This window comes from Pleurodeles waltl, chromosome 12 (genome assembly GCF_031143425.1).
Source record: "Pleurodeles waltl isolate 20211129_DDA chromosome 12, aPleWal1.hap1.20221129, whole genome shotgun sequence".
Classification (NCBI taxonomy): domain Eukaryota; kingdom Metazoa; phylum Chordata; class Amphibia; order Caudata; family Salamandridae; genus Pleurodeles; species Pleurodeles waltl.
Window position 1 is genome coordinate 677,693,018 of NC_090451.1, and position 12,372 is coordinate 677,705,389.

The following is a 12,372-nucleotide window of genomic DNA, read 5'->3' on the forward strand; positions in this document are numbered from 1 at the left end:
TCCTCCCTGAACCAGAAAACAAGTAACCCAAGACCTCGCACTTAGGGCAAGACTGTTAAAATGAGAAAAGAGTCAAGAATGATTTGCATATGGCTGAGTCCAAAGTGAGGTTTCATGGTGGGCAAATACAACAGTGTTTTGGAATGCTACCCAGTGTGATTGGCAAGAGTAAGGCTTACTGCAAACATTTCTCCTATCACATTTTGTGTGATGATGCATTCTTTCAGCCTGCAGGCCACTGAGGCTCAGTCTGCCTGGTTTGGAAAACAGCCTTCCGACCTTCAGAGCATGTTTAAACTGTCTGCTGGTCCTCACCTACACTCTGCCTGTCTCACCTGTTAGAAGTCATCTGCTTATCTTCTTCCTAGGTTGATTGCACCTTAGCCAATGTCAGAGCTTCTCCACACATCCCTGTTATTATAACCTTAGTTAAACAATTTTGGAAGCACTCAAACGCCCAAAAGCTTTGTCTCATAGGCATTTGGAGAAACAGTAATATTGCTGAAAATGGAACAATCTCTGAGTAATATTGGAGGCACTCCCTAAAAATCACACTTGACTGAGATCCTCTTGCATGTACACATCCCTCTATTCTGTAGTTTTACTGAGTTCCCTCTGTCGGACACTGTTATAAACTATATTTAGGCCACCCCAAACTGCATAGCTAGCAGATACCTCAAGATCATTAAATCTGCCTTTTGAGGCAGATAAAGACGTGTTTGGCATGACAAGTCATAATCTACCAGTATGCAGAAAAATTACCTGATGGTTAAAATTTTCTGGAAAAAAGTAGTACCTGAATGCAATGCTTAACCCTTCCTGGAGAAGGATTTTCCTAAAGTTCAGCCTCGGTTTCTGACATCTGCTGATTGACAGCATGTTAGGGCAATTTCAAATCTAATGATCCCTATTCTGAATCTGCCTGAAAATATGATAGCTTATCACAAGTGTCTATACTACATTTTTTCTGTCCAGGCCAGCGGTGTAGAGTTCCAAAAGGAAAATGGCTAAAACCTAACCTCATTAAATACAACATCAGAAATTTGGCAAAGGATTATGTTAGTATTTTTTAATTTATTTGTCTAATACATTTTTAATGTACTTGTATATATAACCATTTGTTTTTTTATTCCAATAGATTCCAAACTGAAGTAATACTGATAGCATTTACAGCCTGCCAGTGTTCAGGTCTCTGCTTCTATTCTTTGGTCTCAGTGCTACCAGTGCTATCCCTCAAAGCCCCCCAGCTGGCCCTCCGAAACCACATATCTTCATACCTTCCTTTGGTGACCCTCGCTACCACTTGCATTCCTCTCAGCTAGCCTTTAAACCCCTGTACTGAGTTCTGCCTAATATCACTTGATTGATTAAAACAAATTGGGCACACGTGTGGCTTGTTGAATTTCTTCAAGACTGTCTACAAACTACATAGGTTGCTTTCATAATACCTGGATGATGTAGTCAGTGATTTTTACCAATTCTGTAATTTGAGATGTCTGATATCATCAATGATGTAATTTGAGATATTGTGTATATCGTAACAGCGAGTGATCCTATATCGGCAATAGGGTGCGGCATCAAGAGAGTAAAGAGTATACAAAATAATACTCTCTACACCATGGATTTTATGTAATGCTTGAACAGGCTATGTGATTATTCTGTGCCTCTCATAACCAACATTAATTGGACAATTATTGATATTACTCTTCATGTGTATCCCCACACTCCTCTACCTTTGAAACTCTCATGACATATGGATCAAGACATACTGGCAGACATATGGTGCACCAATAAAAATAAATGCTATACACAGAAAGAATCTTTGTTATAGATTGTTTTGATCCGTTCACATACTCATCAGACAATGCAAAACATATTTACGTGAATGATACTTTAACCAAAATAAAAACTTAGATAGTCCCACAAATGACATAACTTTGTGAGTGAGTGGCTGAGACCACTGGGATAGAATGTGGCTTGCTCAGTACACAAAAGGTTGAATGCCACACATAGGGGGTTGCTGGAAAATCTACTTTATGATCATGTATCTAGGGACTGTGTTGTACAAAAATGTGATTGATGCAATGCTTGAATTATTCTCAGCTTTCGGTTATCACTTGGGCCTCATCTCAATCCATTGTTATTTTGTGCAGTATGTCACCTCATTTTGGATAATAAGCTGCCTCAGTATGGACCCAGTCATATGAAAATCAGCATTGATCCTGCTCCAATAGGAGTAGTCCAGTAAAACCGCTGCCTCTGGACCTCTGTGAACTGGAACACAACCAACCCAAGACTGGTTTTGCCCTTATTAGGGCTCTTTTATTGGGTCTAACCTGGTTCAAGTGGCGCAGTGTGCACAGGGCCCATGTCTCTGTGTATATATGTCTCAATTAAGTATATAAAAAGTGATGGATGGAATGCTTGAATTAATCTCAGCCACTGGTAAATATTTGGAGATCTATCTCAGTCCGTTGTTATTTTGTACACTAAGCCACCTCATTTTGGACCCAGCCATTTGCAAATCAATTTTGAGCCTGCTCCTGTAAAAACAGCCTAACCCAAGCTACCTATCTAGGGACTGTGTGCACAGCATTTTCAATTGTGAGATAGATATCAAACCTTTCAATACAGCAATCCATTTATGCAAGAGTAAAGGGGAAGCTAGATACTCCCTGAACCTCAAGGGATATTAGGCAGAGTTGTTGCAGCGTTCTTATATTCCCCAGTACTTGTTTACTGCAATTTTGCTTTGTTCCCAGCAAGCCGATTCCCATGCACGTCAAGCAGGCTATGTGAAGTTTCTCACTTGTTGATGATGTATTTCTAAGGAGCAAGTATGCACAAGCTGGACAGTGGCTAAATAGGAGGGACTAAAAACGGTTATCTGTCCCCCAACTGCTATCCTCCTTGTGATCCTCATTAATATTAACAATGTGAATTTTATATCATGTGTATGTATTTTGACTTCTGCACGTGCAATTCTTGAGATTCTTGTGCTTTTAGTTTCGTAATGTGGCCTTTTCATTTAATAAATAGTTTGTAGCCAGCTGGGGTATGTCAGACCCTTCTTGTCTCCCCTGCTTCCTTCTATATCCTCTATATCCTTTTTTCTAATACTCATTTACTGAGTTTGATCACTTTGATCTATGTTACAACACGTAAGAGTGTGGGAGCTGTATGTTTGAATTGTAGAGTTTAATGCATTAGTAATTAAGCTTACATTAAATAAGTCAGTTTCATACCATCTTCTAACTTGAAATAACGCTGTAATACACCAGGTGATCACTGCCACTGTGGTTTTCTCTGAGGCAATAAAACACTGAGACCCTTCCATTGAAGTACTAAGGCTATCGAAGTCTTACTACCTGTGATGTACCTAATCAAGGGCAACTTGTCTGTCCCCGTTTGCACTGCACATTTTGTACCAACTTGTGTTACCTGAATAGACTCTGAGAACCTCTGAATCTAATGTTTTAATATTATCAGAGAATCTTCAAATGTATTCTGAGGTAAAATGTTTCTTGTTGTTCTTCTTCTTCTGGTGCATATCCTTAGGACCATATTTTTGTGTAGTGAGTGGGTGAAATCCTATGTCTAAAGTCCTATAAAAGAACCTGTTTTTTTATTGTTGTTAAACATAATTTTTCCCCATTTAAGAAGGCAAATCTATGCTGAATTTTCAACAGAACATTATTAAGTTATTTCTATGTATGATTTATACAGCAATGAAACATGCCGGCCAGTTGTAGCTTACAGGTGGGAGAAGGTATCATTCTGTTTTAACCATGCTCCTAGGCACTATAGAAATAAAGTGTGAAAGATACATTTTGTTTACTGTCTGGCATGAGACTAACTGAGTGCACAGTATGTTCTGAACAGAAGACTGGAGACAACACCAAACATTACAGTAGTAGAACTAGAAACACAGGTTTTCTCTAAGACTAGTGATTTTGGATTATAGATTTCTCAGGTATAAGACACTATGACTATCACTCACATTACACGATTGTACATGCTCAGGCATTTGCTAGTAACGGTACGCCTAACATTGCACACATCTGACAGTAGCAAACTAATGACAGCAAGACAGATTAACTCTATCAGCCTCAGGTCTATGACAGAAGAACTTCCTCCCAGTTCACAATGATTTTCCATGTTCAGGCCTCAGACATAGATACAGTAGCCATATATCTCAGACAGGAGAGTTATCCCTTAGAGTCCAGTGATTTTACAAGATAAATACTATTCATCAGGTTAAAAAGACCTCACAAGCTTAAGTCTCTAACAGCAAAGATGTAAGTTGGGTAACACATAACGTAGCAGAATATATACCAAGACTGGATACTTACTTGACAAGGTGCTCCTTGAGAGGACATCTTTCCCTTCCCTCAACTCATTTTGTCTACATGTCACTTATCACCAGGCAATGAGATTACTGTACAAGCTCACTGGGAAGCTCTCGCTCATTTCAAACGGCTTTCAGTAGGTAATGGAAGTAGTTTGATTATCTGTTACTACCCTCAGGTAGTGAAGATGACAGAGGGTTTTGGGCGCTCTTTAAGGATAAGATTTGAGGTATAAGAAGAGGAAGTAAGAGGTAGCGAGGCACCTTAAAATGGGTTTGCCACATAACTAGGATTTTTCTAGCACAACTGAAATGGAAATTGGAACTATCAGTACACGTTAGAATGTTTCCCTTTAAAAATGTAAATATAAAACAACCCGTACAAGAAGAAAATAAGTTCATTTAAAGGCTTCTAAGCTACTCTGAAATATTTGTTAAAGCAAACATAATTGAATTTTGCCAAATTAGAGAACAAAGGATTTTACAGAAGTCGATATTTACATACAAGTTGCAGACCCTCTCACAATCTCTTAATATGAACAAATAGCTAGTGTTTCTCTAATAAAGATGACACATGTAATCCTGCTAGTCTGATTAAGTGTGAAATTTCCGTGTTTGCATCACACAACTGTTTGATACTTCCAGGTCGCAAATGTGAATTTTTGTCACAAGCATAGTCACCAATCCAAGCAGAGAAATTTCATCCACCAACCGCAGGATTTCTTCCCTGTGATATAATCCTTGAAATATACAAGAGTAATTGCCCTAAGAGCAATGGAAATCCCTAGCAGCACAAATTGCCTACATTGTTGCCTTTGACTAGATCACAACTCATTGTCTCACAATAATTCCCTGAAGGTCACCTAGCACCATCACCTTCTTAATAAAAACGTGTGCATTTTACCACTTATCCCCCAAACCCAAGACACCCCTAGGGACTGCGTGCTGTGAAATCACTGGCAGCATCATTGTACTTCAGAGGGAACCCTATTTTCAAACTACAAAAGATTCCAATAACAAATATTTCTGTATATTCATTTTTTGGGAGAGCTACTAATAGGAAAATAAAAATATACCTAATGGATTCAGAGAAGAAGGATCATGTGCCACTTAGGTGTGCAATAAAATCATTAATTACACCTTTATTTAAACCTGTGTGAGTCTAGGCAATCTTTAACTACTGCATTATGGTACTTGAGGTTGTGCATTTACAGCAGGAAAAGCAAAACTACAAGCACACAATAAAAGCAGAGCTCTCATCTGTAACGGGACAACTAGAGGTTGTTGCTTTACAATTTAAAGGTTATAATTTAGGTATATACATATTCAGTTAGTTTACTGATATGTGGTTTGTGAAGCAGAACCAATTTACTGAACCTTACTGGTGGAAACAAGTGGAAAACGTCCAATTAATTATGGCACACGGCTAAGGGGGGCAACAATTGCCTCTACTGTTGATTTCTTTTAACACCTGGCACATAATTCTAATGATAAGGAAGTAATAGCAGGAAAATTATTAAAACATTAAGAGATGCTGTAAGGAAATACCTCTTTTTGCATGTTCACCTCCACGTTTTTGGGCTGATGCTGCTGGTTTTTCGAGTATGACAGTGCTCTGAGGCCTGCTAACCAGACTTCTCTGCCAGTGTTCTAACCCCTTACAAAATATATGTTGAATTGGCTATACTCAATTGGCAAGTGCCAACTTATTTATGTGTGTCCTCTATATGGTACCAAGTAATAAACGCATGTAAAACAGATGCCCCAGGGCTGCAGAAAGGTTTGTCCTGAGTGTGACAAAGGGAAAAATGGCTCCCAGATTGCCACTGAAGAGTGGAAGGGCAATGTTTGCATTGCTAATTCAACGTTGCCATTTAAACTAATTGCAAAGGAGCCACTTCCCTTAACTTTATATGTAAGTCACCCCCAAAGGAAGGCCTATAGAGCCCTAAGGAAGGGAGCTCTATACTGTTAATTAGAACACTGGAATGTTGCGAGCTCCACTGGAGACAATGGAGTGTTTTGGGCTTCTGATGTCTGGTAAAAGCCTGAGCGTCAACATTCCAATGGTCTTTGTTCACAGTAACAGCTGTGAACAAAGGCCTCACGGAGCCCAAGGGGATTTTAACCCCCTTGGGCACCGTGAGGACCTTGCTTTATTTATTAGAACATTCTGCCCTCTAATGGCAGAATGTTCTAATAGCCTTATAGCCCTTCGTAGCTGGGCTATACCGGCAATGAAAGTCCTGCTCCCTTGTTAAAGGCCCTCCGCTTCGGCTCGGGCCTCTAACGCTAGAGCAGGCCTTTAATGGCCGGTAAAGCCCGCTACAAAGGACTCTAAGGCTATAGTAAGAAATATCTTTTTCATATGTCTTAACAGCAACACTTTGACATTGTCATTTTTGTGGTGAAAGGTTAGTAGCCCCATTGGCTGACACAGTGTTACCGGCTTGCACCACAGACTGGTTACTCCTGAATGAGACTACCTAACTAGGTCCTGTGAGGTATCAAATAAATCATGGCATTAAACCCAACCTGATGCCCAGGTCAAATTTAATGTCACAATTAAAGTTCTGCAGCTTTTAGAAAGTTGCCACTATGTGCCTCAGCTATTGCAGTGGCCTCACAAATGCCCTGGTCCACAGTGAGCTTTCTGCCCACTTGCGGAGATGTGTGTATGACTCTCAGGCTTAAGAACAAAGCCAGTTGCTGCAGAGCGAGGTGTTACCTTCTTTTCTAGGATGGACACTCAGGTGTTAGTCCAAAAGGTGAGCTTCAAAAGGGAAGCTGCCTTTGCTGGGCAACACTCCCAGGCAAGCTGCCTTTTTCATGTAGACAACTTGGAGGCAAGGACAGAGAGACAGAGAACAAAGAGGGAAGCCCCGTGTCCAAACCCATTTTCCTGTGGGCATGTAGCCCTCAGGTAGCCACACAGCTGACGTTGTCACCACACATGGTGACATTGGCTCATACCCAACTGGCATATTTAATTCACTCATAAGTCCCTAGTAAAGTGCACTAAATGTGCCCAGAGCCTGTAAATCAACCGCTACTAGTGGGCCTGCAGCACCCACTTAATTATCCCCTTGTCCATGTCTTAGGCCTGCCATTGCACAGCCTGTCTTTGCAGTTTTACACTGCCATTTCGACCTGGCAAGATAAAACACTTGCCAGGCCTAACCATTCCCTTTTTATACATATGTAATCCCTAAGGTAGGTCCTATGTGACCCACAGGCAGAGGGCAATGTATTTCAAAGGAAGGACATTTACGTTTAAGTTTTGCATGCCCTAGTAGTGAAAAACGTTTCAAAATCGTTTTCACTACAGCAAGGCTTATCTCTCCCAAATGATAACATTATAATTATCTTACTACATCTTATAATTATAATTCACAATCTGGAAGAGATAATTTTGTCCAGTTTGGTGTCGCTGGACTCACAATTTAAAATCTGAACTTATAGTGAAGGCAGATTTTAAACTGCAGTTCTGAATGCCACTTTTAGAGAATTGGCATTTTCTTACTTTAGCCAAATGGTACCTACTACCTGTCTCCAATACACTTCTTGGGCGGGTGACAGCTGGGCTTGTGCATTCCCTTTAGACAGCTGCACAGAAAGGGAGCCTAGGTGTGACTGATAAACTATCAACATCCTGATTGGACATCCTGTGCAGGCAGGTGGGAGGGATTGACATTGACCCCTGAAAGGGCAGTGCCCTGCCACACACAAAGAGCTGCATACCCCCTTGTACTGAGTCTGGAGCAAGGGCAGGAAGGGAGGGCCTCTGTGCACTTCAAAGACCCTTATTTGAAATTTCCACCACTTCACTTGGGTATATGTACTGGACCTCTGACACCACCAACTCAATACACTTCTGGACCTGTAGATACTCTGTCAGAAGGACTACTGTGCTGCTACCAGTACTGCTGTCTGCTGTCCTCTTGCCTGGGAGTGAGGAGGACTGCACCTGTATCTCTCCATCCCAGAACCAAAGTGACTCCAAGGGCTTGTTGGCTTGCCTCCTGTTTTCTAAAGTCTCAGGGGCACAAAAAACTTCAAACACACTCCAAACGTATGTCTTTGCTACCCAGCTCTTTTGTCCCTGGAGCTGGTTTCAGGAGATCAGCCAACTGGTCCTTGGAGCCATTGTTTTGTTCTAGGGTTGGGGCACAACGTTTCCCCACACCAGGGTCCACAGGCACAATCCTAACTGTCGTGAAGACCTCTAGGACCCGGGTTGGTCACCCCTATTTAGCTTAGTTGCTTAATTTTAGCGTTCATATTTTATTCATTTCAGGCCACCTTTTAGCAATGATCTTTACATATTTTTATCAGCTGGCTTATTCTAGGAAAGTGAGAGACAGATTGTGTTTTTTAGTTAGCCTTTGCACAACATATAATCAGTACTTTCTGTCCAAGGCTACAGAGCTCTGCTTGCTGGTTTGTATTGCCCGTTGAGGAGACAGCTTCTACCCCACCTAGACATAGCACTGCATCAGAACTGTATTTCCAACACGGTATGGTTCATTATATAAATGATGTGCTGACCCAGAAGGGGCAAAGGGCATTCTGACCATGACTATCCTGGGACACATGCTGTGCAACACACAGTTTGGCCTGCGCTGATCTTCCACCCTCCTGAGGGATTGCCATCCACATCCACGACTGGCTCCTTACATTATTTCAGGTATGGGGTTGGGACTAATCCCTTAGATCGGGCTCGGAAGAAGGGTACACCGCTATGCTCTCAGTGTAGACACAGTTTAAGTAAGAACTAGTACATCCAGAACCACATACATCATGGTTGGATTTTTTATCTTCTTTACCATGTTTGCAATGCTGATTACCTTGCTTTGCTTCATCTGCCTAATTATAGCAGCTCACTCTCTATAGGCTAGATTACAGTTATTTCAATAAATGACTTGGGGCCTGATTACAACATTGGAGGACGGTGTTAATTCGCCCCAAATGTGACAGATATACCACCTACCGTATTACGAGTTCCATAGGATATAATGGACTCGTAATACGGTAGGTGGTATATCCGTCACTTTTGGGACGGATTAACACCGTCCTCCAAAGTTGTAATCAGGCCCAATGACATTTATCTTGCATTTTTTGTGTCTCGCTTTGGCATGCATTTGTAACTTAGAGAAAGTGATATGATCTGTTTCCATGGCTTCACTGGGGATTCGGAGTGTCAAGTTCAGGTTGCTTTAATCGCCCTTCACCCCCTTAGGTTTGGTGCTCGGGTAAGGAACTCTGAGCTAGCAAGGAGTTAGGCCGACAGTTACTGAAGGTACGAATAGGACTCAGTCTCCCACACTTCTAACGTCCTAAAAATGCAGCCCTATTACTAAAGTAGGAACCTCATAACACAACTTCACTAGCCCAGGGTGCAGTTAATCTGATGATGCAGCCCCACTTTGTGCGGTTCAAGAGGCAGCAGGGCAGTCCTTCTTCAGTCATTAGTCCAATTCCGGTGTAATCTCCAGTTGAGGGTGCCAGAGGTGGCATGTTTATCACAGGAAAGTGCCCTGAGGGGACCATGCAGTCAATATCAAAGGAGATACCAGGTCTCCTCCCTTGGCTTGACAATTTTCCAGTGGTGAGTGACATTTGGCAATCCCAGAGTGCACTATTTTAGCCACTCTGAAGATGACTGAACCTTCCCCCAACGGTGAGGACCTTGGTAGCCCATCCTCGAGATGTAGCTACCTGGGGGCTACACATCCATGGAAAAAATACTGGCACTGGTCTTCTCTCTGTGGCCCTGTCTTCAGCCTGTATGCCTGCAATACATTCTTCTTAATTCTATGTTGCAGTGTTAAACAGAAAATTATTCTCAATCACTAAACACAAATAACTAAGTTTTAGTTAAAAAGAACAAGAGGATTATATTTCATGAATAATTTACAAATAATTGTTGTATCGAGTTCTTGAACTCTATATTAGGTTTTTATTTCATCTCCAGCTTCCTCATTGATATACTTTTTTCAAAATATATTCACAGTATTACTTCTATATTCCTGAAAATACTATGATTTCATTCAGGTTTCAGATGAACTGTTCAACTGTTCAATGAGTCAGACTTATCTTTTTTAAATTGTATCAGAGGGATACCTAAAGAAAATGATTTGTTATTTAACAATGGAAAAAGCAGTGCACTGCTGAGAGCTGAACTCAGGGTCTTTTGTGCACTAACCAGGCACTTTAACCAGCTAAGCTACAGGACCCTCTAGGCAAAGACTTTTGGAATAGTTAACTCAATGTTGTTCGAGAGAATTCTGCATTTTCAGTTTCAAGTTATTTTCTATGTTTGCACAACTCTGTGCTCATACACTACAGACGAGGACACCAAGGCCCTAATTACGAGTTTGGCGGGCAGAAAAAGCCGCCCGCCAAACTCCAGGGGTCAGGAGACCGCCAGTACAGTCTCCTTCCCGCTAGCCTGATTATGAGTTGACCCTGCGGGAAATGCACAACAACATTGATACCGGCTCATAATAGAGCCGGTGGCAATGCAGTTTTGCGTCGGGTGCACATGCACCCGTCGCGGACATCACTGTCTGCAAAACAGACAGTGATTTGCGTGACGGTGCTGGCCAGGGGGGCCCCGCACTACCCATACCAAGTGCATGGGCAGTGCGGGGACCCCCCTGGGGCCACCTGCACCCTGTTTCCTCCAGGCTTTATATGGTGGTGAAACCGCCGGTGGAGAGAGGGGTCATAATCCCCTGACAGATTGTGACTGCCCACACCGCATGGACGATGGTCGGCAAAAGAGTGGCGGTGCAGGTGGTCCGACCGTGGCGGTAGCACCACGTTCGTAATGACGTGGTCGGACCGCCACCGTCCGACCGTGACCCTGGCAGTCTAGAGAGCGCCAGGGTCATAATGAGGGCCCAAATGTATTTAGAGACACGGCAGTAATGGGTGGCTTATCTTAGTTATACAATATTGAATTATGCTTTGTTCACAAATGAATTAGCTTAATTCAGCTCTAGAGCAACTTTTCATCTCTTTCCTCAAGGGGCTAATAATGTCACTTTGTGTGGCTTTGTAAAGAAATGTAAAGCAACGCAGCAGCTTGCACTGCATTTCACTACATTTGAAGATGGGATGTGCACCATGGGTGGGCCATGAGTGTTACAATGCATCCACCTATGGATATTGGAGCATTTCATGTTTATTTAAAAAAAAAAATCATAACTCCAGTTCTACTGTTTAAATTTTTATCATTTTAGTCTTGTTTTATTAAATTGAGCTCTATTTTTCTCATACTGTTTGAAGCACTGCAAAAATACTTCACACATTGCCTTTAGGTTAAGCCTTACTGCTCTGTGCCAAGCTACTAGGAAGTTGAGTTCACGTTAATTTGGGGTTTGCTTTGACTAGAATTGTGGTTTCTGTTTGTCCAGGGCTCACACCCCAGTCAACCAAGAACCCGATTTCTAACAGTGTGTAGGAGATTCTGGGATTTTTATCTGTGTGGGTGGTGGTATTTTACCTTTGTGCATCCAAACATATTACCAAACAACAAAAATTAATTACAACAAGGAACAGATCGACCTAAAAAACAGCCTGACCTGTTGGCTTTGTCATTATTTATATCATAATGCAGTTCATCCACTTTGCTCTGGAAAGACTGAGCCATAGCAGCTTGTTGTTTGTTAGTGATACCCATAATTTCTACGTCCTCTTTGGTGATACATCTTTCAAAGGTGAGGACTTTGCCTTTCTTGAATAATATTTCTTCTCACATCCACATGCCCAGAAACCTATCAAGGGCTGACTGTTGAAACGCATATGCTTTTGCAAGTTGTATTGCCTGCTTTTTGTTTTGATGGGATGCTGATGTTAAGAGGTCTTCTTTATGTGGTCAGCATCAAAAACATTCTTCTAATGAAATCAAGGTGAGGTCATTAAGAGGATTCTGGCTAAATCCCAATCTCTCTTTATTGCCTTTCACTAGCACTACAATTCCTGCAGTATTTTTACATTTTACAGTAGCTAACCCACAT